Raw genomic sequence first — 27995 nt, forward strand, 5'->3', positions numbered from 1 at the left:
AGTAGTACTGTAATATTCAAATATTCCATTATCAGGCAGGCTTTTAAGCCAATAAAACCCACATCTTACATCATAGTGCTCCCCTCCCAATTCCTATTTTCTGCTAATGTGTATACACTAGGAGATAGAATAATGGTCAAAGTCTCTTGGGTCTCTGTCAGACTGTTTCTAGCTCCTGGCATTGGCCTGACACAATACAAGCAGTTATAGGATGGTGTCTGTGTGAGTGTGTGAGTGGGAATAAATTACAAATCAACAAAATTACAAGGTGGAAGAAACTAATCAAATAAGTCAAAATGGAAGGCATCCAAAGCAATTTGTCTTATATCTTAAGCACATTCATTTAGATGTCTTAAGCTATTTATATATTAAAGCGATTTATTACCAATCTAATAAAATATAGAAAACATGTTTATTAAGACAATGCATTTTAAAACATCTCACACAGTGCAGAGTTTATTAGTATTCCTAAAGCACAAGGGTGCTGGTGATGAAGACAGTTCCCTTTCTCCTGTGCTGGGATTCTTTCAGTGCCTTGCATCCTGCCTGGCACAAGCTAGGAATTTAGAAAAACAAAACCAAACAAAACAGAACATTTCTAAGAAAAAATGAGAAGAAACTTCTGTCCAGAATATCTTCAGTTTGCAACATGGAGTTTCATACAACACATGTCACAGTAGGTTCTGGTGGGAGCTGCTAACACTCTTGAAACCACGCAACTCGGTGGGTGGTGCTGGCTCCATGTGTGTTTGGCTGGTAGTGTTACACACTGTTTCTGACCCACACTCAGCTGGAAGACTATTGCTTGCTTGTAGTCTGATAGTCCAAATAACAGATAGTTTTTTTATTGTTATTTGAATTCCAACAGTAATATGTATTGCTAACTCATGTGTCCTAGTGGTCAGAGAAAATAGATGCGCCTGTGACTTATGGTTCCTGGTGGGGTAAAAGTGTGAAGTGCTTCCTATTGGGAAACACCACTTGGTGCGTACAATCATTGAGAAGAAAAGAATGATGAAAAGCTACAGTTGTGTAAACTGTTATATAACCCCAGTTATCAGTGACGCAAGACTTTATTGTCTGACTGCCTATGTTCAATAAATACACATGCATACATACATATATATATATATATATATACACATACACACAATATTTATTGTGTGGACTATTTCCTCCAGATAATGAAGATTCTCCTTGACAATGAGAAGACACTTTTTTCAGTGCTTAGCATACTCTAACTCTCCACTGTGACACTTACTGTTTTATCTTCACATTTTATTTCTAAATTTATATCCCAAGCTATTGTAGAGACAGGAACAAATCTTTTTTGTTAAATCTCTAACACAGGGCAAAAAATAGTAGTGTATCATTCTTAACCATGAATTCCTTTTTAAAATATCTAAAATAAGCATCCAACTAATACTCGCCAAATAGATCAGAGATAACAAATCAGTACTTAGAAATAGTCAACAATCCCTTATATCTCAAAGCCACTCAGCGAATAAAACTCTCTTATGTAGCATCTATTCCTTTAAAACAAGAAATTAGGAGTCTCATATCTGGCAAATATAAATTTATGCCAGACCAAATCTCATTTTCTATATCGAATATAGGGCTACTTAATAACTGCAGGAGGATTATACAATTATACTCAGAGTATAATGAAAACTGTGGGAGAATTTGTATTCCTTTTTCCTGAGGTAGAAAAGCTTGAGTCCTCAAATAACAGGTGTCTGTATTTTCTGTGGCGAACTGAGAACCAAAGAGCAAAGAGGGATAGAATGCTCTGATTAATATCTGAAATCTGCAAAGACTTGATGCTTAAAAATTATTTATCTTAATTGACAAATAATACATTATAAATATTCATCATCATTCAAATGATGTTTTGATGAATGTGTAATGTGCGATCTTTTTAACATACTGTTGGATTCAGTTGATCACTTCAATATTTTTCCTGTTTTTTATCTGTGAAATAATTATGCCATTTTCTTGGATGTGGTTTTCAAGATTTCATATTTTAAATCACTACTTTAAATATCCAAGTGTAACACAATAGATTGCTGCATCAAAATAAGAGAAAAATTACTTGAGTAAATCAAAGAATGAGTAAATGCAATAGGAATGTACTGAAGACTAGAGAAAAAGAAGCGGGGAATATTAGAGAAAGGGATGCAGAAGAATGAAGAATCTAGCAAAGAAGGAGGGAAACTGTTAAAGTATTTGATAGAGCTTGCCTACAATGCACATGCTTTTGTAGGTGCAGTATTTCAATGTCCTTCATAAGTAAAATAGCAACGTCTTCCCTTTTTAATAGCAAAGTTGCAGCTGCTGTTGTCTACAAAGAGATTCACAAATCAAAATACACTCAGTTAGCTTTTCAACAATTCTGAAAAAATGAGGGAATATTGGCAGTGTAAGGCTGCACTACAGTATCTTAACGTGGAGTCTTGTTAGGAAAACAAGGTGTGAATCGCTTAGAGACAATTCCCTGCTGTGGGTGATCCCCTTGGGACCTTCCCTGGTCTCACATGCTTCCTCTCCCTCTACAATCCATTCCCCTGAACAGGAGATGTTGGAAGAAGTATGAAAAAATCACTATTGTGAAATGCTTATTCTTCCAGTTTCTTTTTTAATGTCAGCATGATTCATGCCTAACGGTTATTAGCCTGGAGCACCCAGGACAACTTGGAACTGAGGGAGCTGGACCAGCATGTGAATAATTAATAGGTTACATAAACAGAACTCTATGCAAAGTCAATAGTAAAAACAGGTGTACAGTCATATGGCAAAATTTTCATGAATTTTTTTCTGTTCTTTCTCTCTCAAGGGAAAACAAGAACTGGCAAGAGCTTGAACAACAAACACCTAGGCTTAGATTGGAAGACCGTGCACTTGCCAACTCTCTCGTTCCTGAAAGTTGCTCTGGAGCTGTGAGTAAGGTATCTGGGGAGAGGGGAAGGGAAGGAAGCATTTGGCAGGTTTTGTTATGACCAACCATCTTTCTCTACTCCTGTAGTATGTAAGGGGAAATTTTCTTTAGCAGATTGAAGAGCTGTGTCTATTAAACATTTTAAGGAATTTATTAATATATTAGATTCTGCATGTTATAGAAATTGCATGATAATTGCCATAGCACAATTGTCATCAATGCTCAGATTGTAATGCTAATACAAAGCGAACAGTGTAGTTCATAGATGTTTAATACATTAAATGGAAATCAGTATTTGTCACATTCCAAAATTATAATATCAGTGTGCTTGTAGTGCTGGTTAGTTGGTGGGCACTGGCTACTTGTACAAGATTTTTGCTTTCTCCCGTTCTCATTTTGTGCTTGATCAAATCCAAAGTTGTCATGGTTCATTATCTGTAGATGATCTTGAGCAGCCTTGCATTCGAAAAGAATATGCCATGGCATCTGCCTCTGTGCTTCTGTGCCTTGCCGTACAGATGATGCTTTACCAGGAGCGCTGGGTGGAGGCTGGAGAGGAGAGCAGAATTTTCTCAGACTAATATTTCTTTGTGCAGTACTACGTCTCATTCTTTCATAGATGCCTAATTCAACGCTGAAATACATATATCACACTGTGACTATTACATATGTTAGAGTACGTAATTGGGATTGTAATGTATTTGTTTGAATGTCTTAACTAATGAATTCCATCAAATTTAATTATCATTCCTGGACTCTTCATTAACCAATCAAATTACTTCTCTAGTGTAAGCCATGTCTAACCTACTTGTACTAGGCATAAGCACAGTTCTCTTAAGTAAATTGGAGGTGATAATATCATGTCACTGATCGTTATTTGGAGTTTTAAATTTCTAAGGAATCAGCTTTTAGGTTATTCTTATTGTACCAGAGAAGTAAGGTTACACAGAGAAGTAAGTGAGAAACTCTTCTTGAAAAATGTTAAGTTCTTTTTTTTTATTCCTTAGGTATTTGCTATAGTATGTCCACTAAAGTAAAATTACACAAATAAACCAAACATATTTTCTCATTAATTCTATCAACTTAATACATCCAGTATGTCTGTGATATACTGCAAGTTCTTTATCTTTTGAGAATAAATTATTTCAGTACAGAAGCTTCTCCTCTATCTCTAGAAACACCTTACAAAGTAAGATGATACTTAGTGTTGAAATAGCTTCTTCCAAATTATCATTTCTTCTATGGGTTACTAAAGCAACAACATGGTTTTTTAAGTGTCACTGTCTAATATCAATGGTTGTTTAGCTTACATGCCACAGTACCATGTAAAACAGATTGTTCACACATGTTACAAAACCAGCAGGTACCTAATATTCTGACTTATGATTTTTATAGTTTTTTTTTAATTCCCTCATACTCACTTTACTTGAAAGGTAGAATAGAGAGAGGGAGGGGAGAAAGAGAAAGACAAGAAGAGAAAGGTAGGGAGGTGGAGGGAGAGAGAGATCATTCTCATTCCCCAAACACCCCTAACTGCTGAGACTTGGTCAGGAGACTAGAACTGGTCCTGGTCTTCATGCGGATGAGAGACATCAGAATGTAATCAACTACCTGCTGACTTGCAGGATGGTCATTAGCAGAAATCTGTATTGGGAGAGGAGGCAGGGCTCAAAGGACTCTGCTACAGGATGTGGGGCCTTCAATAGCATCTTAATCATCGTGTCAAATGATCAGCCTCTCGCATGGGATGCTTACTGTGTAGATGTTGAAAACACTTCTATTTTTTTCTCTTCTCCTTTGTTGCCTTTAAGAAATAATTTCATTTTCAATTCTGCAAATATTTAGAGATTTTTAAAAACTGACAGAGATCTGACTCTCTGTGTGTGTGTATGTGTGTGTGTGTGTGTGTTTAAGTTCTTATACCCATCTTTGGTGAGGTCTGGATTTGGGGAAAAGCACAGAGAGTTCTGGAGCTAGTATTTGGAATATGAATGACAAGTGATAACAATGAACTCCAAAGCTCAAGAATTGCTGCTCTTTGATACGAGAACAAAGAAAAAGCTAACAGAAAGATATCATAATGACATGTAATTGATATCAAAAATTAAATTATAAAAATCAAATTAGTTTCTCTTATTTTTCTACATGTATGTATTGACAGTACTTCACAAACTGTGATATGCATTTGCAACTATTGACATTTAATAATCAGCATTTTGTATGAAGTAGGAAAGCAAGGAGATAGATATGTATTTAAATTTTGTCCAAATTGGCAAATATTTACCTCTATAATAGCAAAAGATATTAAGTACAGTATAAATAATTATCACATTTGAATCTCTAGTTTTACAAAGTTTTCTAAACAAAATCAGACTTCTAGTTTGGCATATATATAATGTCCTTTATCAAGAACTCTAGGCTTTTGTTACAGTTCTGTATGACACTTTTTCTACTGTTGTGTAACTTTCAAAGAGGCATTCCTGCTCCAGCCAAGTTCAAGTATTTGAGGTTTCCCCACTTTTTAATAAATGAACATTTCTGTGTTGTTTAATCTTTCAAGAAAATTTTCTCTTCGCTATTTTTTAAATGTCTCTAAATGCTGAAACAGCCAACATTGGACCAGGTTGAAGTCAGCAGCCAGGAACTCAGTCTGGGACTCCCATGTGAGTGGCAGGGATCAACTACAAGAGGCAACACCTATTGCCTCCCAGGGCACACACTCAGTGGAAATCTCTTGCTGGGAAAGAAGCAGGACTTAACTCCTAGCACAGTGAAATGGGGTGTAATTGATCCAAGCAGTGCTTTAACCTTTGACAAGTATCCCCTCTCCGTAGATTTACTTCTGGAACAAACAAGCTGGGCAACATGTGCCAACTTAATATTCCAAATTCTAAACTATGTGTATACTTAAGTGAGAGCTAGGAGACAAAAAAGTATCCTCTGAACCATGGAAAGATAGAATGATGTGATTATGTGAGGCACTGGAAAAGAACAAAAAAGCAGCATTAATTCTAGTCAGAAAACTTCAGAGAATATTTGACCCATATAATTAATTGATGCTTCCTACATGGCAGATTCCACTGAGACAAAAGTTTAAAAAGGAAAATGATCAAAATTTATAGACTAATATACTTTGTGAATAAAAATATATCCTGTAATGATTGAAATAATTTGTTCTTACCATATCCTTAAAAATCCATTATTCATCAGATTTCCTGGGTAGAGGTAGAGCTTCCAAGACGCAAACACTGCAGCAGGCAATGTGAGCATTTGGGAAGTAAATCAGCAAGCCTCCTCAGGTTTCTGATCAGTCAGTCCTCTCCTATTTCAAGGTTCAACCTATCTTGATCAATATAAAGCTTGAATTCTTCTTCTTATTCTTCTTATTATTATTCGAGAAATCTATTTAAACATCTACAATGCCAACTGCTCTTCTAACCCTGTTGTCCAGGTGTCTATTTTTTTCATTTTTAGTTTATTAATATTATTTTTGTCATAAGGGCAAAAAGAGAGAGACTTCTGCTGTGGGTTCACTCCCCAAATTAACAAAAGGGACAGGATTGGGCCATGCAGAAGCCAGGAGCCTAGAACCCTGTAGAGAAGTTCTACACGTGTGGAAAGCACCCAAGCATTTAGGCTATCATTCACTGCTTTTCTATGTTCAGCAGTGGGAAATAGATCAGAACTCGGATATGGTAGCCTGGTATCACAAACAACTTAGCCTTAATATGCTTCAAAGCCAGCATCGGGTCCTTGCACTTACGGACACTTTCTTTTAATGGAGAGATAAATTATTAAGTTACAAGCAAATAAATAATTGCACTCACCAAAATGCTATTCATTTAATAACTAAGCATATTTTTCTCTTTATATTTTCTCCCATGTTTGTTTCCACTTAATGAAACTACTCCTTATTTGACCTCATTGATCTTTACTATTTTCTGTCATCCATTTCAGTCAATTTGATCTACTTATCTACAAGGAAATGCACATTTTACATAATAGGTATGTTGAATTGTCTGAGAAATCTAATCTGGAATGGTAAGCCTGAAAAAGACCAAGTAGCTGCGGTACAGTCATTATGGACTCCATTACCCAACAGCCCAGGCCTGAAAGGCATCTTTTCTGATGTTGAGATTGTTGATAATTGTATTTTCCAGTGACTAAGTACCCTGTTCTGACACATCAGAATAAATCTCTGTGCATTCTGCCTGTCTGGTAAAGCAACTTGGTAAGGATTAAGTGCGACTAGATACTTTTAAATTCAATAAGAATTATACATATCTGCTCAATAGAAAAAAAAAACTTCTGAGAAGTCACTTGGCAATAGCTACAAAAAGTATTGAGTTGAGGATATTGGATATAAAGCAGGAAACATATAATTAGAAAATAGCATGGCAACTTTGGAGAATGTAGACACCCTTTAATTCAGGTAGAGATAACCCAGTAACTGGAAAGAAATGTAGGAACTGGACATTAATTCTTAATAACTTCTCCTACACTAATTATCGTTTAAAACAATTATCAGTTAAAAATAAACTAACTACATTAAACAAGCAACATTTAATTAGAGTAGAACCACTCTAATTTAATAATGAAAATGACTTTCCCATTTGCTTATGCTGAGTTTTCTTTGAGTCTAGTGAAGTATTTTATAGGCAAGTTAAGTTCCATTCTTTTTAAGATCCTATAATAATGAACCTTAGAAAGATGACTCTCCTAGTCCAGTCGGCTACTGGAACAAGCCAAGTCTAAAGAGCTTATAAACCACAGGAATGCATTTCTCACAGTTGCGTGGGATGGGAAATCCAAGATCAGATAGCTGGATGATTTATTTTGCCTGATGAACACCTGCTACCTAGGCAGCTGCCTTCTCACTGAAACAGGGAGTCCCTGCCATCTTCTTTTATAAGGATGCTCATCACATTCTTGAGGCGTGCCCATCATGATCTAAACACCTGCCAAAGAGCTCTGACCTTGTGAGACGTTAGCACTGGGGTCAGGATTTTAAATATGGATTTTTTAGGAGAAGTAAACTTTTTTTTTTAATCACAGCTCTTTTGTTTCTCTAACGTTGTCTTTTCCTAACGTTGTTTGAAACAGTTTCCAGTTGCACTGAATAAGTCTAATTGCTTATTCACAATTTGTTTTATTTTAGCTATTCACCACCTCTTCAATTGAGTAACAGATTAATATCTATATCTTAACAATAAGTAAATATTCTGCCAAGGACCAGAAAGGAAAGAGAACTGAATGCAAACTAGAAATAAAAAGAGCTGATATGCTACTTAAGAAGATGTAGACTTATCAAACTCCCAAGGGCTGAAGGACTTGGGTTCCAGCAGGTTGGAGAAACTGAAAAATTTACCGAAATTGACAGACTTAGCAGATATACTTGTTTAATGATGAAGCAATCAGAAAACTGCACCCACTGGTCTGGAAGAGTAAGGTTCATTTTCCTGAGAATATAGAATCAACAGCAAAAAAAAAAAATTTTTAAAAGACAACAAAGAAACTCTTCTATGACTAATCAAAATACAAGGCCGCAGTATGATTGATGTATTTATTCTTTCAGTATATATGAATTTTTCAAAGTGTAATTTATATACTAGCAGAAGCCTATAATTATGTAGGAAAATGTGTTTGAATAAGGCACATAAATACTTTCAGAGGAAAACAAGATAAGAAACACCCTGAAAATGAGTTTTCAATTGAACACATTATGATGGAACCCTGAGTGATAATTACTGAGCATAGCAAAAACATGCAGGTAGTACAAAAAGGTAGAATCATGAACACTTAGAGTTTTTAAAAAATCATAAATTTTAAACAATAATTGCAAAGACAAAAGGAAATAGAAATAATCAGGGGACACTATGAAAACAAATTAGCAGATTTGTAAAAAGAAATGACCAATTTTTTTTCCAGATTTAAAGGTCTAATTAAAACATTTAACAGGAAAAGAAAAACAGTCTCTGGGAGCATTAATGAACTGTAAAATATGAAGAAACTTTTCAGATTGAGCACTGGGAATTGAAGACAGGGAGATGTGAATGGAAAATTAAGAACATTGCAAAATATGCTCAGAATGCCAAATGTCTACTGAGAATTCCAGAAAAATAAGACTGCAAGAAAACTGCTGAAGAAAGAACTATGTATTTAGGAAATCATTCCTAATCACAAACCCAGTGAAAGCCAAGTCAAGGAAACAGAAAAACGGCTAATTCATCAGACATAAAGACGATGGAAAAACGTTTCTCGTGTAGAAGGAAAAATAATAAGCAAGCTGAGGTTTTTATTCTTGAGAATAAAATAAAAAATATGTTTTTAAGAAAATGAGTAAGGATGCCCACATTCAGAATCATTAAAATAAGATAAATGTTTTCTCCATTTTGTCATTATTATTTTTACCTGAAACTGTTATTAGATTTACTGAAAATACATAACACTGTCATCAGTGGAATACTAAAAGACAAATGTTTACTGACATACCTTAAAAAACAAACATTTGAAATTTTAGTGATGGCAGAAGATTCCCTTTGGAAGCTAAATGAAGAGAAATTTGAGACAAATACTGCTCTGATTATTAATCATTTCCGTAAATTCTTGCATTGCTATACTTCTTGAGAACTTCAAATGTAAGCTTTTCATGTTCTACTACGAGTGTCTCTCTATTCTGGGCACAAGTGTCCAAGGTGTCTCTGTCTTCTCTGATTCCATTATGCCATCACACACAGCACATTGGTCCCGCCTACTATTTTTAATTAGGCAAACCAAAAATCTGTGCTTTTCCACTGAAAAATACCTCTCATGCATAGCGATGATGCAAATTTACACCTTATACAAATAATCTTTTTCTACTTCACAAACTTGAATGTATATTGCAATTGAATATTTTGTCTTTCTGTGTTCCCATTAGAACACTTAATTTGTAACTCTAATGCTGTGCAATATGTAACAGTTTAAAGAAATCCGTTATTCCCCCAGAGTTACCGATACTTACTTTTTTATTGAAATTGTAACACTTTTGATCAAATCAAAAATTGTCCCATGTTTTAGCTAACATTGTAGTGATGGAAATGATCATTGCCCTTATTTGTTGTCCATAGACCAAAGTTAAATATGTTTAATTAAAACGCATTACTTGGTTTTGTGTAGTAGCAATCCTTGTTTCTGCATGATGAAATTCATCTTTCTTATGACAGAAAATTATTTTTACACATTATGACAGCCTTTCCATTCATATAGTGAAACTATACTTTTTTAGATTGTGGACTAGAAATCATCCATTTATTTGGTATGGATGTTGAAATTTAGTTCGTGAAACAGAATACAGATCTGTTTATATTTATGTCTGTAATGGGATTTGGGGCTGTGATATGTGGTTTTCAGTATATGCAGAAAGGATTAGATACATTTTTTTTCTCTCCAAAAATGTCATCAACAATGTCAGTCTCAGAAAATAGGTGAAAAATCCCCTCAGTGTTTCAGATTTTTTTTTTATTAAAAACAGTCACAATTCAAAATAACCGAATACTGAAACTATAAAGTGTGACCATGTAAAACTAAAACTTTTTATTAATAGTTTCTATACTGAAATTGTTATACCCAAACAAGTGTTGTCCTTCACTGTGATAACCTTGGATTTCACAAATAGCGCTGTCATTCAAAACATGTTGCTACCATATTTTTGGAACAGGTTAGAGCTAATGTATGAGCAGGGAAATTTTTCAACAAACACCAGTAAACTTTTGCATGATTTTAAACTGTGCAAGTGGGTAGACAGCCTTGGTGATCATAAGGAACATTTTTTTCATAAGTCTTTCTTCTCTTCAGTTAAAATGGGCATTTGTCAAGTATGCTTTTATTCTAAAGAATGGTCTCTTCCCAAGCAAAAACATTTATGTATCACAAGCAATCAGACCTCGGAGGCTGGTGAACACGTAAGATCCTTTGTTGGCTATAAGATGTCTAAGTTGGGGCCAGATCATTAAGTTTCAAGCTGAATCGCTTCTCAGCCTTTTGGCTAAGATCAAGTGAAGTTTCAAGCTGAATGCATGATAGTAATAGCTTATTAGATACCACAGAGCAAGCCATGACCTGTCTTTTTAAGCTTTCTTCATTGGACTACAAAACTTAGGGCTGACTTAATAATAAATATTTACTATTTATTTTTTGCTAAATGTATACGAAGTAGACATGAAGGAACCAATCTTGCACCAGGAGCAGATTAGCCTACCAGTAAATTTGCCAGACATCTAATGAAGAGATTATACAATTCTGTCTACTCCCTAATAAAAGATGAACCCCCAATGAAACTGCTAAATATTTGAAAATAGGATGCTGGCCTTTCTACCATTGTCTATACCTACAATGTTATGATGGACTTGTGACTGTTGTTAAAAGACTATGCTATTGTAATAATACGGAAGAAAAGTCAAATATTGCAGGAATTTTTAAATCTAAGACATAATATGAACAATACAAACTAGTACTTCTGAAAAACATAATGCAACAGTCCTCAAAAAAGGCTTTCTCTATGTTATCCTGAAAACGTTGATGGAAATGGAGACATTTCCTGACCTCTGTTATAAACTGTTCATTTGGCCAGTCAGTACTGATTGGAGCACTGTTCATTATGACCAAGAAATACGACTTTATCAATCTTTGCAAAGGCATCATTTTAATTCACCACACTAATGAATAGAAGGAAGGGATGGAGAGAGGGGCTTTGGGAGGTAACAGGGCAATGTAGTCATGTTCTCAGAAATTTTTTAAAGGTTAAACTTTACTCCACCTCTTATTTATCTGGCTGCTTATTAACTTACTCTTCTAACAAAAAATTGTAATGTATGTGATTTATTAGGAGTTATATTTGGTAATAGAGCATATAATCATGAGCAAGATAGGACATATCCCTGCCATCTGGGATTCTGTATTCTATTGGGTAATGAAACAGTCAACAAGATAGATGTATGAAATATTAAGATCGTAATAATCTGTGCTAAAAAGAAAGCAAGAACTTAATATATTCATAGTGTTGAAATTTACAAGCATTGTTCAGAGATGGTCTGATTGAGAGTGACAGTGAAAGAAAATGCCTCGACAGTGTCTCTGAGCAGCATGGCAGTTAGTGATTTAGGTGTCACAGTACAGCAGAACAACCACAACTAAGTGATTGCAGTAATCTAGTTACCAGAAAATGGCGGCTTATGCCAAATGATGAGAAGTTAATATAATCTTTCTAATATTTTGATAAGTTTGATATCAGGAATGCAAGAGAATGAATATTCAAAATAACCATGCTATATAAGGCCTTGGTGAAGTCATTTGCTGTAACTCAGACAAGAACAAGGAGTGAAGGGAAAAGGAAACTCAGAGATTCCAGAAAGACAACTAGATGAAGGTAGCTGGACCACAAGGCAAAGTCTTGGATGAACTTATCAAATCAAAATTTGTGTTGAATGAGATGCTCTCAGTAGCAAACCAAACAGGCCTTAACTAAAACCTGTTTAAACAGCACTTATACCTGGTATTTAACACTTTATTGTATATATTTATGAACTGTAACTCCTATAAAGTCACGCAGTTGATCCAGCAGTTGATTGGTGTCTAAAATGTGAGCCACCGTCTCTCAGAGCCTCTTGGCCTATCCTCATGTTTCCAGTACTTTCACAGCATCATAGCATCATATTCTTGGATGGTAACAGTGAAAACAGGGTAGCTATCCAGAAAATGGGCAGCAAGAAATGACTCCTTCATCATCACCATTAGTTTATTCTTTGTGTCAACAAAGAAGATTGTGTGCATTTATTATGTGTTATATGATAGTTCAGACATTCATGGTAGAATGACTACATCTCACTGCTTCATGCGTACATTGCTTCACAGTTAGTTTTTTTGGAACGAGAACACTTCACATCCACTCTGTTATTATACTATTAACTGTAGTCAGATTTTATACAATGGATCTCATGAACTTATTGCTCTTGTCTAACTGAAACTTAATATCCTTTGTCCATTATCTCTCCACCTGCCCACCTCAAGCACCCAAGTCTCAGCCATGATAATTACCATTCTGTTGTTTACTTCTGTGATACCGACTTATAAGATTCCACGTTTGAATGAGATTATATGATATTTATCTTTCAGTAATTGGTTTATTTCTCTTAAGGTGATGACTCCCAGCCTATCACAGCTTTTGCAGATAAAAGATTTAATTCTTCTGTTTCTTGAATATTATTCCATTGTGTTTATGTGCCACATCTTCTTATATCTATTTATCAATCGATGAACAGTAAGGGTATTATAAATAGGGCAGCAACACTTTGTAAATATGTGTATATATATATACATATATCTACATATACATATACATATATATCTTCAATATACTAATCTCATTTGGTGGGAGGGCATATACCTACTAGTGTAATTGTTAGATTATATGGTAATTCTATTTTCATTTTTAAAGACCCTCCATATTCATTTTCTATTTAGGATTCAGTAATGCATATTTCTACCAATAGAATTTCCTGAATACCTTCCTGACCAGAGTTATAAGCCTATCCCTGTACCATCTCTCACCAAAGGGAGGAGTATCTTTAAATTCAACAATTTTGAGTTCTTTCTTGTTATTGAAGCATAACACAGAAGCTAGAGTATACTAGAAATTATTTTCACATGCTTTCATGCTATGCAAGGCCTTCTGTTATAGGTGGTATTCATCATCAGGATAGTGTGATGTTGCTAAAAACATACCCTTTCTCCAGTAAAAATACCTTCACCTTCTCTCTGTTATACTCCTTCTTATGGCCAGTGTAAAAAATCAAATTATATATTCACTTAGTCTGGACTGTCAAATGTGAATTATTCAGACTTAGGTATGAAAATGTAAACAACCTTATAAGTTATACCAACAATAATGAGAAATATCACTTCTCAGAAAAGAAAATTAAACAAACACACACTGTCCCCAAATACTTGATTTTCAATATTATTATATTTGGCTAGAGAAAAATCAGACTAAAATCACTGGTGGGGAGAAATGTAAATAAATAATATGACAAAATAATTTTTCCACAGTTCTCCTTTGGCAGCTTTTAAAAAAAGATTTATTTTATTTTATTTGAAAATCAGATATGCAGAAAGGGGGGAAGCAAAAGGAAGGTCTTTGGTCCACTGATTCACTCCCCAAGTGACCGCAATAGCTGGAGTGAAGACAATCTGAAACCAGGAGCCAGGAGCCTCCTCCGTATCTCCCGCACGGATGCAGGGTCCCAAGGCTTTGGACCGTCCTTGACTGCTTTCCCAGCAGCAATTTTTTTTCTGATTTTAAAAACTACAATTCTGGCCCAGCATGGTAGCCTAGTAGCTAGAGTTCTCGCCATGCACACACTGGGATCCCATATGGGCATCAGTTCTAATCCCGGTGGCCCCGCCTCCCATCAAGCTCCCTGATTGTGGCCTGACTTTCCAATAAAAATAAAATAAATCGGAAAAAAAAAAAGAAAAAGTATAATCTGTGCCACAATTGACATTTAAATGCAGACTATCTGGTTTATGCAATTCTTTTGTTTTGTTTGCTCTATTATAGAAAAGACAATTTGAGCTGGTTTTTGCATGTGTTTTCAAGTATAAATTTTTATCTGTGTCTACCATATCACATTGTGTTTTGAGAAGTTCAGAATTTAAGTTTTATCTTAAATTTAATTATCTGGTCCTTTCCCATAACAGCCTGTCTCCTATTGACATCTCAAATTTCATTTTGTTCACATATCTTTTTTGTGTGCCTCCCTGATATCGATAACAATGGCTGGTGTAAGAGCTTATCTCCTCCTGATTCTGAAAATGTAATAAAGAAGGAAAACACAAAGTAACAGCCACATGCACTGGTTATTGAATCAGGCGTCCTTCCAGGGTCCATATCAAGCCGATGTTGAGGGAAATGCGGCATGCATGCTGCAACTCCTGCTCAAACATATCACAGGAGGCAGTGCTGGCAGGGGACACTACTTCTTTGACAAATGCATGAAAGAAAAGGTATTGACATAAAACAAGCTGAAGTGGTCTTATGAGAATCTTTGTTTCATTTTTCAAAGATTTTACTGTAGTTTATTTGAAAGAAAGATACAGAGAGAGAAGAGACGGAGACAGAATTGTACATCTGCTGATCTAACATTCTCTATGGCCACAGTGGCTGTGAGGCCTGGTCCAAGCGGAAGCCAGAAGCCTGGGGGAATCTCCCATGTGAGCGCAGAAGCCCAGGTACCTATGCCATCCCCTGCTGCCATCACAGTTACATTAGTAAAGAGCTAGACAAGAAGCAGAGCACTCATGATCGAACCAGCACCCACATGGGACTCCAGCCTCACAGGTGAAGGCTTGGAGCACTACGCCACAGCACCAATCCCCTTTGTGTCACTTTGAGACTTGAAAAATTCAGAAAGGTAGTCTTGTTTGTTACTTTTTATTTCAGAACAATGCTTTTATTATCACCTAACAGTCTATGAGTAGAAATGTCTTCAAAATTGAAGAAATACTGCTCTTGACTCCATTTTGATATTTACTTACCCTACAGAAATGTTTTAAATATCAATAAAAGTATGGGAGTGTTTGAGATAAAGCAATGTTAAAGGCAACCTTAATATATTTATGTTCTTGCGTGAGTTTTGAAAGATTTTTAAAAGGTTTATTATATGTATTGAAAGGCAGAGTTTTTTTGGTTTTTTTTTTTTTTTTTTTGCTTGTTTGTTTCTGTTTTTGTTTTTTTGAAAGGCAGAGTTAGAGGAAAAGACAGAAAGATTTTCCATCCTCTGTTTCACCTATCCAAAGACCTCAATGGCCAGAGCTGGGCTAGAGCAAAGCCAGGAGCCAGGACCTTCTTCTGGATCTCCCACATGGGTGCAGGAACCAAGCACCTGGGCCATTTTCCACTGCTTTTCCTGCCACACGAGCATTGAATTCCATCCAGAGAGGAGCAATGGAGATGCCAACCGTTCCTAGTAGGAGATGTGTGCATTGTAGACATACGTTTTACCTGTTAAGCTACAGCGTCAGCCCAACAGATTTGGGTTTCATAATGATCTGAGAAGGGTCTGTTATAACTTACAGAAAGTCTTCCTTTTATTTATTTAAGTCAAATCTTCATCAGTGGGTGGGCATTTGGTCTAAGACACACGTTAGGATGCCCTGAGTCCCATGTTGGGGTACCAATACATGTTTGAGTTCCACCTCTGTACCTTGACTCCAGCCTTCTGCAAAGCAAACAATGATGCAACCATGGCATTGCTTCAAGTACTTTTGTTCCCGCTTAGATTTGGTTGCCAGTCCAAGACTTTGCCATAGCCAGTTGTAGGAACATGGGAAGTTAACCAGTAAATGGAGCTAGTGCTCATTTGTTCTCTCTATATATATACAAATATATACACATATATATGTGTATGTATGTATATATATACAAATATATATACATATATATGTGTGTATGTATATATATACATATAGTTATATATAAATATGTGTGTATGTATGTGTATATTTGTGTGTGTTTCTTTCAAATATTTTAAAATTTAAGTTTCTTATATAAAACTTACAATATTTTTATTTTTCTTATCAAAGTTGTAATACTCATGAAGTGTCATGATTTCTTTATACTGACAGCCAATGCCAAAACCACTGCATGTAATTAATAGTAATATTTTAAACATATAGGCCCCTAGATCATCAATTTTGTTTCCTTCAAATTTTGTGGATGAAAATAAAATTTGATTTACAAGTAAAAGAAGGACAGAATTAGTAATTTATAATCATCTCATACAAAAGTAAAATAGACTTAAAGATGTGCCACTATTTATTTAAAATCAGTGGTAAAATATTTTTTATTCAGGACGATCTAGAGAAAAATTTTTTAAATTTACATAATGTGAACAAATTTCTCATATTTCACGATACAGATTTAGGAGCATAACAATACTTCTCATCCCACCCTGCCTCCTCCCCACATACCTTTTTCACGCTCTGCAATCCTCACTTATTTACCCCCATCCTAATTTTTACCATGGAATATTTTTACTTCATTCTGCAATCTCAGGCTTATAACTCCATCAGGTAAAGGTATCAACATGTAGCAAGTAGAAAAAACAAACAAAACCAAAACAAAATTACTCAAGAGTATAGACAAATACTTTAATCAGCTGCCACATATGGATTACAGTTTTTGTGCTCTGTGTATTTGTTATTACAAATAAGGAAAAACATGATATTTGTCTTTCTGGGGACTGGCTTATTTCACTAACCATAATGGTTTCCAATTGTCCAAAAGATGGATCAGATATCATTAGAATATATTCAGATATTCAAATGTATTCAGATACTCAGCCTTGTTATTTGTGTAAGCCATGTTTTAAGCTACAAGTTTTCTCAATCTCAAAATTTTTGTCACTATAGATTGGATTTGTATTCCATTTTTTGTATATATTTATAAAATATTGCAAACGTGTGTTCTTTGGCTTTATGAACATTAGTGTGTGAGAAAAAGGCTTGCGTTTTGTAGTTAGGATTATTTCATGGAGACCCATCATTTTCAGGAACTTTACTTTTGGGGCCTCAGGAAGTTGACTGGGGGCTTGAGCAAGCTGAGGATACGGCCTAGGTTGGATCATGTCTAGTTTGTAACTACTGCCCTTTTTCCTCAACTCAGACTCATGCTAGTAGTCAGGAAGATTCACTTATGAGGAATGAAAAGAATACAGGAATAGTTGGGTTTTTTTTTCAACCTATGCCCTGCAAGCTAAGGATGACAAATATCTAGAAGTCAGTTTGGAAGTCGTTTTCAGACAGGGTTATATATGGACTTGAAATCAGCTCTACAAGCTACCCATGTGTGACCCCAAGCAAGGGGGCTAAACTTTACAACCAGTATCCCTCACACACAATGATTTGAAGGATTTCTTAAAATATCTCTTAAATAAGATGTGAAAGTAGATGCATTTTGCAAACATTTTGATTTCTGGTTTGTTAGTGGAGTGAGGTCCTTCTAAGATGTAACATTAAAACAGTGATTATTAAACAGTGACTCATAGAATAAAATTATTGGTTTGTATCTAGCACTTTGAAGGAGAATAAGAAAAAGTAAAAATAAACGTACTTCAACTGCTGTGAGAATTAGTATTGTTTTGAAAACATTTTTTGTTATATATTTGCACCATGTCTAGTGAATTGTTCTAAGGAACTGCATTATGTAATAGTCGATGAGCTGGACTCGTAGGTGGGTTAGGCATGTAAAATCTAGACACTTACGCACATCCAGTGAATTAGATGCTTGTGGGAAGAAAGCTAATGAATTACTGCATTCTCAGTCTTATGTAAGAATTGCTTTAAGCATCTTTCCTCAAAACTTGTACTGCTATAAGGAGTGTACTGACAGTCTTCCAACTTCACTGCACATATTGTCACGTTTGTCCTTTGACGTGTTTTGTAAGCATTAAGAAGGCAGCTTTTTGCTCATAAAATTGTGGTGCATCAACAGACAACTCATCCATTCTTATAGCTTCATGTCTAGTAACTTGCAACCTGTATATTTTCCTACTTTCTAAAACAGAATGTGAAACTTGTCAAGCGTAAATTATCCTAAAGCACAATCTGTGAGTGGATGCATGATGATGAGTGAAAATACGTTCCTTATCAAAGCAAGCAGATGTGCTCAAATATTGACTGAGCTGCATGATCATTTGGACATAGTGCATCAAGCAATGAAGAACTGCAATGTTCAGATTCTTTTATTCATAGTTTCCGTGAATCTTGAAAATTTTCTTTCAGAAAGACATTTTCTATGATCTACATGGTATCGGGTTGAGGCCTCAAATCAGGCATTCTCAAATTTTTGAAGTCTGTAATTACAGGTTCTGTAATTCTCTTATTCAGGCTGCCTATTCTTTTTTAAATTTATTTTTATTTTTTGAGGATTTTTGCATAGTTGATTGTGACGATAAGAGGCAAGGGCTACAGGAAGTTGGGTGAGATCACCATTTCCACATTCTTTTTTTATTCCTTCCTGTATCTGGGGGAAGAGGGATGATAAGGAAAAAAGCCACACCCAGCCTTCCAAATGGCTCTACACCCTAGGTCTAGCCACCTGACACCATCCCAGGGTGCCCGATGTGGGGTATGTCCTGTGGGTCCTGCTCAAGAGGTTTCACTAATTCAACAGTTCTGAATTACTGCCAATCTTGCCACTCCAAGCACAATGAAATCTCTTCAGAATCCACTGGTTGACACAGTCCACCTTAGAGTTTCCATTTGCCCCGATATTCACTGCCAACATTTGGCTGGGGTAGTGGCTTAATTTGCTGTGTCCTCCATCTTCTGTTGTGGTACCAGGTGTTCTCTGCAGACTCCAATGTACTTCCATGTCCTCCTTGTGCACCTGGATATGCTGTCCACTGATCCATCTAAGTCGCTGAGAAGGCCCAACTCTGACACATGTACTCCACGATTAGACCATGGAACCTACAATTTTCTCCACGTTTGGGGTTCGAAGTCCAGCACCTCAGTTGGGGGATCCCCAAAGGAACTCATTTGAGGTGATCCCAGACCTGATTCTTGTGAGTGCCTGGCAGTACAAGGTCTAACACAATCTGTCACCCCAATCAGCTTATGAACATGCTGGTGGCTGTAATTGCTGGGTCAGTTCTGCCTCCAGCCCTGTCTTCTACAAAACAATGAGTGTTATAGCCCAGCCCAGTCCTGCCCTCCACACACTTGGCCCTCACATATACTAATGAGAGTGGCCACCTAGTCAGAGCTACTCGCAATAATCCCCACCAGGCCTGCCCCTTGCCCTGATTCCTGTGCTTGCCAGTATGTACAGCAGAATGGTCCAGTCTTTTCCACATCCCATTCAGCTCTCATACATGTCAATAGGCACTGAAGCCTAGTGCAACCCAACCAATGCCGCTGTCCAGTCCACACACTTGCCAGCAGGGGGCCACTCTTTGTCTAGCCATGCTTGACTCAGTCCTAGTTCTCATGCTTACCATTCAGAGTGGCAACCAAAGAGGGAGGTGGCCACTGTTTCCCTGCTGGACCTACTCCCAAATCTTGCACTCTCCAGGTGGTTCTGCAGTTTACCCTGACAGAATTTATTCCACTCCCCCCATGCCAGCTTTTACCAGCTGATGCTGCAGCAAAGCCCAACCAACCCACATCCACTTTTACTTCTGCATATAACAGAAGGAACAGTTAACCCCACCTGGCATTTCCCTAATCCAGCTCACATGAAGCTAACAGGTTCTGTAGCCCTGCCTGGCCTGGACTGCCCACATCCCAACTCATGCTCTCCAGTGGGATTGGTGGTCCAGCAGGGGTCCCCATGCAGCCCCCTCTCTCCTGGGTCTCAATTGTGCTGGTTGGGTGCTGCGGCCCGGTCTAGCATGGCCCGCCTGACCTCAGCATTTTCCAGTGAATGCTGTAGCCTTGCCAGGCCCAACCCATCCCCAATTCCAGCAAGCTGCCTACTATTAGATACTCATTCAGAAAGTCAGCTATTCTGCCTGGATCCCTCTTTTGCTGTTTTTAGAGGAAGTTACAGACCAATCCCAAATATCTTCTGAAAGAAAAGCTTTCAAACTAAAAACTATGCTCATTTATATTAAGCAAAGTTCAAAAAGCCAATCAAGGAGGAAGAAAGTATATATGTGAACCATATGAAGTAGCTAATATTTGAATTTTTTGAGTTATAAAAATGGTGCTTTCATGTAGTTAAGTCCAATGATACCTCTCAAGAATTGAGTTAATGTTCTATGTGCAGTTTACATTATTTACATTTGTTTTTAAGTATTTACACTCAGAATTCTACTAAGATTTAGACATGGCATGATGCTTTCTTTTTTCTTGTATTTAGTAACTATTTTGCTACATTTGTACTACATTCGATGCAGCAGATATGTGGTAAAGCAAAGTAGACACAAACTCAAGCATTATGTCACTTTTTTTTATTGACAGTAATCTGGCACTAAGTAAATCAAGTTGTAGGACTGTAAGTTTCTTTTGCATATAAAATGACAAAAACTTCATAGCCCATTCAAATGTGTGGTCTTTCTTAAATATTTATTCAGTTCGGCTTTATCATCATTAAATGTCTGCCTATTTTGTTCCTGTATTTGTGTCATCCTGGGTAGACTCCCTGAACAGTCACTCTGCCAATTTAATTTAGTGTTTCTCAGATACTGTTCCCCAATCTTTAATATTGAAGATCTACTACTGTTAAGACAGTAACCACTTTACTAAAGTTATTCTATGCCTTCCTGCATCAATAACATGTTAATGTAAGTCTTCAATATTTTAATTGCATCAACAATGATCAATGAATTGTTATTTATTCATGTATTTATGGTCATTTATTCTGGAAGACAGACTAACAAAAGGATGTCCGTTTACTTTCCCCCTTTATTCATCTGGTGCTAAATCACCTGTCTGTTGTGTTTCACTCTCTCATCATAGCCAATTTTATTTATTGTTTTTAGTAAGTAATTTTGTTTTTTCTTATTTGCCTTATAAAGCATTCATATTTTTTGTTAATAATATTTCAACCAATTCATGTGCATAGTGATAAATTCAGAATAACTAACATTTTCCCCTTTGTCCTTACTTTAGGATTGAAACCTTAGAGCATTTCTCTTCTGGTTTTGCAAAACAAATAAACTTACTTGTATAATCAGATGTTGTAAATTAGAGTTGCCAACTTTGCTGTGTAACCCTGGAAGGATATCCCTATGTGGTATCTGTTATCGAGCTTCCTTCTTCTGCCTCCCCATCCTAAACTCTAATGATTACCATGTCAAGTTCGGTCAAGTCATTTTGGCTTTATGGTTGCTGGCTTCCAGACAATTGCTTCTTTTTAAAAATGACTGATTTTCATTACAAAGGCCAATTTACAAAGAAAAAGCAAGACAGAAAGAGCTTCCATCTGCTGGTTCACTTCCCAAATGACCTCAACAACCAGAGCTGAGCTGACCCAAAGCTAGAAGCTAGGAGCTTCTTCCAGGTCTCCTAGGTGGGTGTAGGGTCCAAAGGATTTGGGTTATCTTCCACTGCGTTCTTCGGCCATAAACAGGGAGCTGAATGGGAAGTGGACCAACTGGGACCAGTACTCATATGGGATCCCAGCCTTGCAAGAGGATTCGCCGATCAAACGATCGCAGCAGAAACCCCCACCCCCCACCCCAATAGCTTCTGGTCATCACTATTCAGTGTCTGGATTCCTGTTCTTCTCCGAAAACCCGCACATTACTTCTTCAGATTTGTCCCTGCTCGCCATGATTTGGTTGAGAACAGAATGAAATATGCAGGGTAGCAGCTCTCAACTTTGAACGCATATTGAAATCACTTGGGGAAGTTTAAAAACACTGACAGGTGCATTCCTCCTGAGATTTGGAAGCAAGGCCAGGGCGTTAGGAATTTTTACATCTCCCAGGAGGTTTGTATTGCACGCTGAATCCTGAAAGTCTGTGGTTGAAGTTTTCACAATAATGGCTAAGTGTCACCATGTGTCTTTATGCTCATTGAAGACAGGGCCACATTTTGGTATAGGCCAAAAGATAATGTCATGTCGTTTCTGTATCTCCTTCCATGTATGCGATTTTTTACTGTCTGCCCTAAATTCATGAGTGTGGAGCTCAGATCTCAACAGGAGTGAGCAATAATATCCATTAGAGTCTTTGAGAAACGCCTTGCTATCCGCTGCAAGATATTCTACTCAGCTGATGATTTGGGCTGCTTTCTCCTGGGGGTAATTAACATCTGTGTAAAGATGTAATCACCTGAAGCAGCTGTGTAAGCAAGAGCGCTCTCAAGAGCTTTCGTTTCTAGTAGCAAAGAAATTGTATTACAGCAGCATTTCGCCAGCCTATCTTAGAACATCAGTGTAATCAGTATTAAAAGGAGGCATTGTAAGCCCAAATAGCAGAAAGAGATTAATTTCTATTAAATATCTGCATCTGTTAGTTCTCCAAAGTAGATTAGGCTGGGACAGACTCGTGGAGGACTTTCCCAGCCTCCTCTGATTTTGAGCTCAGTTCCAGCCGTCGGCACTGAGGTGTACCAGGAGTGGGAAGGAGTGAGACGTGATCCCAAACAAGTAAGAAATCCTCAGCTTATTCTTTCAGTACGTTATGGTGTTGTCTGGGTTTGGGCATAATTTACATCAAAATGGCATATTTAGGTAGCAAAGATGTTTTTCTTTATGTAATTAAAGTAAAAACAACAACAAAAAGCCATTCCTGGTAACTCTGAATTGAACTTACTGCTGCTGATAATGTCATTTTCACTAATCCACATCCATCATTGGCAGAGAATGCTTTGTAAGTACGGCTATAATTTTACTTTTTTCTACAGTCATATTGTTTTCTTAAAAAGGACAGAAAGATCTTTGTCAGCTTTGGCTGTATCCTTCGTGATTCAATGCCTCAGTGTGTTAAGTAAACTATAAAAATAGGCATTTGCTGTGCTTTTTTTTTTTTCCTAGGAGAAAGGGTTTCAAATGAATATATTACATGTATTTTTGTTCCATATTCAAGCCCAACTGCTCTCCAGAGATTCTCTTAATTACCTCTACGAGCATGGTTTTGGCTTAGGAAAATGTTACTAAGCACCATTTTTCACCGAAGGCAAGAGATGGTTTCAGAATTTTATACAAAAATGGGTGTTTTTGCTCTTTAACACAAGGTACACAATATTGGATGCCAATTTAGAGGAAAAAAATAATACTGGAATTGTGCTATGTTTCTCTTACTTTTTTAGGAATTTGTTAAAGCCCTGGGAAGGACTTTAAATTTCCTTTGACTTTTTTTTTAATGTAACGATAGCAAAGGGTATACTTAGAGGTTGTTAAAGTTCAGAAAAGGTCAGTTTGGTTCTGTTAGCGTGATATGAGGATGTTCTAGAATCCTGTGGCATACTGTATGACTCCATGTATTTACTTAACACCAGTTTTGCGAAAGCACAGGATATGCATCAGATGAACAAAAAAGTTAAAGAAACTTCCACAAAGGTCCTAGAAATGCGTACTTTAAAAGAAATTTCTAGAAACAAGTTTAAATGGTCTATTGCATAAATTTGGTTCCGATCACAGTATTAAAATTTTTGAAGGGCATTTCCTGGAAAATACTACCGCTTATAAAATTTTAGTGATTTTATAAAAAATAAAGAAAAACCTGGGAAATCTATTGAACTCAAGGAACAATTCAGTTTTAGAATCTCCAAGAGAATGTAACCCAAACCTATAGATTCTCAATGTTGGAAGTATGTTCTCCGAACTTTTATAAAAGTTCTCCTGACTTTTATCAGACCCCTGGAGGCCCAAAAGCTTGATTCTTCGTATTTCTCAAAGTATCGGGAAGATAATGTGGTTTTCCCATTTGGGGTAAGGGATCTGTCCTCTTGTATTAATTACCAATCATCAAGGAAACTGTTCCTGGAACAAAAATATGGCCCTCAGGAGTGATTCCTAGAGACAGTGTGAGCAGTTCTCACTTACCAGTGCTCACACAAATAACTCAACAGAATTCTCTAGTGGTTTTCTCAAAATCCTCAATGTAAAGAGGTAACTGTGATAGAGGGAACTGGTGTGTCACAATCTCAAAATCAGGCCTTTCTATTTTATCTAAATTCTCTTTTAAGCTTTACCATTGGATACTAAATAATCGTCCCTTAAGGTAATGTGACATTTTTGTTTAAGAAAATAGAACTAAAACTAATGTTTGCAGTCTTTAGGGCGAGCAGCTGTTTCTTATAAATGTTCGCGAATGCTGAGAAAGGACTGTTAACTGAAGGGGGCTGTGTCTGACCTTAATTATCTCCATTTTCTATCATTCACTTTATCTGTTTTAGGAAGAACACCCTTGGTGAAAAGGTGGAAATGTGGGGAAAGGAAAGGTGGGGAGCTTAGGGAAAGAGAAAAAGACAGTGAGAAAGAAGGAATTCACAGAAAGGGAAAGATTTTGTCTTTGAAGTGGCGCACTGTACATCCAACAGCCTGTCTGAACGTGAGAAGGGGCCCCTTCTTCCAGGAATCTTTCCAGACAATTGAGGCCAGGCTTTGCAGTCACCTGCGTCCCTCCCTCAGTGCCTCTAATTTCTGAAATGACTTTACAGAAAGTCCAGCTTTCAAAAGTCTACCTTCAACAAGCAGGACCGAGTTGATTTAAATTCAAAACAAGCTCCAAATTGACTCATATCATACTTTGCCTCAGACTAGATTTTGATCTGGAAAGGAGCAGAACTGAATTATAATAAAGATGAAGAGCCAACAGCAGAATCTGAGAACCCCTAAAATGACCTTCGCTCTCTTCATAGTTAGCCTAGTGCTGGCATTGATTAGAAGTAATTTTGTTTCATTTGCCTGTGAAAAACATTGACATTAAGACCAAGCGTGGAGATATTTTATAGATATTGACCTTTTACCAAGAAACAAATTTTATTCTCTTTTAAGAAGACAACCTTAAATGTGTGAGCTGACCGTGGTATTATCAAAAGTCTATTTGCCTAGGAAAAAAATACTGCCTGCTTTATCCACGGCCCTGGAGTCTAAGCTCTCCAAGCACATGGACTATGTCTGCTGTGTCATGACTGAATATCCAGGACTTAGCATGGAGCCTGTGCATGCAGTGACATTTGCTGGAAGGATACGATGCCATTAAGTGATATCCAAACAACACCAAGATGCTTGGAAAATCTTAGGAAGCCATGCAGGATTTAGCACAAGTTTAAGCAAAGGGACCCTTGTGGAGTGGGGTTTTGTCCTAGAAATTTAGAGCATCTATGATGTCCATAGCAGAATGTCTGGGTTCAAATTCTGGTTTCAATAACAGATTTAGCGGGTGACTATTAAGCCTGGCAGTTAGGATGCTCATGTTGAAAAGCATACATCTCATTCCCAGCTATGCTGCTGAGGCCAGCTTTCTGAGGACAAAACTCCTGAAACTAGGAGTGTCAGCAAGTGTAATTGGGTCTTTGCCGTTCATGTAGGAGACTTGGATTGAGTTCCTGGCTTCAGCCTGCTTAGGCCCAGGTCTAGTGGTTGCAAGAGTATAGGGAATTACCCAGTTGATGAGAATTTTCTGGAGAGAGAATAGGCATCCTTGAATCAGGGTAAATTGATACAGTGATTCTGCTTTCAGCTTTGTGATCCTGCTATTCATTTCACTTTTCTGAATCTTCTTTACAAAAATGGAATAATATAATCAAGATTCCTCATGGGATTGTTCTCAGAATCATGTCACCTATTTAACCCAAAGCATTTTGTACATCTCCTGTCACACACTGCACCCTAAAAGTGTAACAGATTGTCATATGAAGCGATAAGCACAGTCCAAGGAGAATCTTGGACACCTTGATTGTAATAATACTGGAAACATTGTTTTACATTTATTATCAGGGAACTGTAACATTCACATTCTAAAGCAGGAATCCTGTGGCTTGTTGTGGTTTTCTAGTGTAATTATAAAAGGTTCAAGTGGGATGCTCTGACCTGGAAAGTGTGTTTGGAACTTGGTCTTTGTTCTTCTGCATTAGCATGATTTGAGAGCCTGGGCATGCTCCCGGCAGGGACCATGCTTTTGAAACTTCCTTTATAACAGCCTCCTTAGGGAAGTAAGGAGGGTTTAGAACAGTGATGATGCCTTTAGTCAAGGGAGAATCCTTTTTGTATTTGTTTTCACTTTGAGGTGGTTTAGTTTTAAAGGGTCTGGATTTTCACGTTTTTATATTTGTTGTCTAAAAGTGTGTGATTAATGATGCTGATCAAAACCTGCCTGCAAGGTTTCAACAGCATCTGACAGCACTGCTAGTGACGATTTCTATTCTGATTTAAATCCTGTTTCCTTTCTAATCCCTCCAGATGGCAGAAATAGTCTACTTTGGATTAAATTTATGTCAGTACACCTGTGATTAATAGTAACTAGAATTAAATTAATTCCACACTCAATATTTGAATTTGTGTCCACCTGTAATGTAAGGTCCAGTGTGGCACTTCTGTCTACAGCATGAGACATTATTCAGAAATTGGTCACTGTCAGAAGTTCATGGATTCAAGTTTAGTTAGAATGGGGGAAGGGATCCTGAGTAAAGTGTACACATTGCTGTGAATCCTACACAAACTTTATTAAGTAAGATATGATATGAAAGGGAAGAGTCTAATGACCACACGTTTCAAATAAGCACTTTAACTCAGCAGTTCCAGCATTTTTTTTATAACTGATGATTTCATACAAGGCAACACTGTTTTAATATATCAGTGAGCTTCATAGGATTAAGCAAAATGTTTGGAATGTGATATAAAAGCAAGCATTACTGATAGATCAGATTATATTAAATTTGATTAGAGATGTAACATAAGATATAATATTTTTCTAAAGTAATTCAAAACGAATTCATCATTACTAAGCTAATGTTCATCTGCAATCAAAATGGGAAGTGGAACACAGACTTGTTTTGGTAAGCAATAGAAGGATTGAAAGTTATAAACATTTATCTTGGAAGAAAAATACCTTTAAACATAAAACAATTTTTTTAAATCTTTTTTTTTAAGAACTGCCTTTACCATTTTCTACATTGTGAATACTTGCAGCTCTCTAACCTTCAAAGGAAATCATACTTTGTCTCCACATTTAAACCTATCAAGACAGGATTAGCACTATCTAATAGCATCTTAGTTGTATATTTTATCCTAGAGCTAAGCAGTTCTAAACAGTATCTTTGTTTCAACAGAAAGGTTTTGTTCATCATATTTCAATGATTTGAACAATGTTGTTAGAACAGCTAGTATATTGTTTATACCCCTGTCTGTTCGTTAAATGCCTAGATATGGAAGCACTCCAAAAAAAAACTAACTTACATTCCCAAATATATCTTCAATTGAAAGTAGTAAGAAAAAAAATTGTAGCTGCATTGTCAGCAGAAACCATTTCAAATAAATAACTTGGACAGAGCTTTTCTTAATATTTGGGGAGTTCCATCATCTTTTGTGTTTGCCAACAGGATTCTTTTTATTTTTGTCTCTTTT

At 36.6% G+C, this 27995-nt stretch overlaps 1 protein-coding gene across 1 annotated transcript in view; it reads left to right on the top strand.

Moving 5' to 3' along the window:
- The window catches only part of SYT1 (synaptotagmin 1), a 513985-nt gene that overhangs the window by 106711 nt on the left and 379279 nt on the right, over positions 1 to 27995 (top strand). The window contains exon 2 of the mRNA XM_058673480.1: positions 2834 to 2945. The gene's annotated coding sequence lies outside the window, so the exon portion shown is untranslated. The remainder of the gene's footprint in view (positions 1 to 2833; positions 2946 to 27995) is intronic.

Source organism: Ochotona princeps, chromosome 15 (genome assembly GCF_030435755.1).
Source record: "Ochotona princeps isolate mOchPri1 chromosome 15, mOchPri1.hap1, whole genome shotgun sequence".
NCBI lineage: Eukaryota > Metazoa > Chordata > Mammalia > Lagomorpha > Ochotonidae > Ochotona > Ochotona princeps.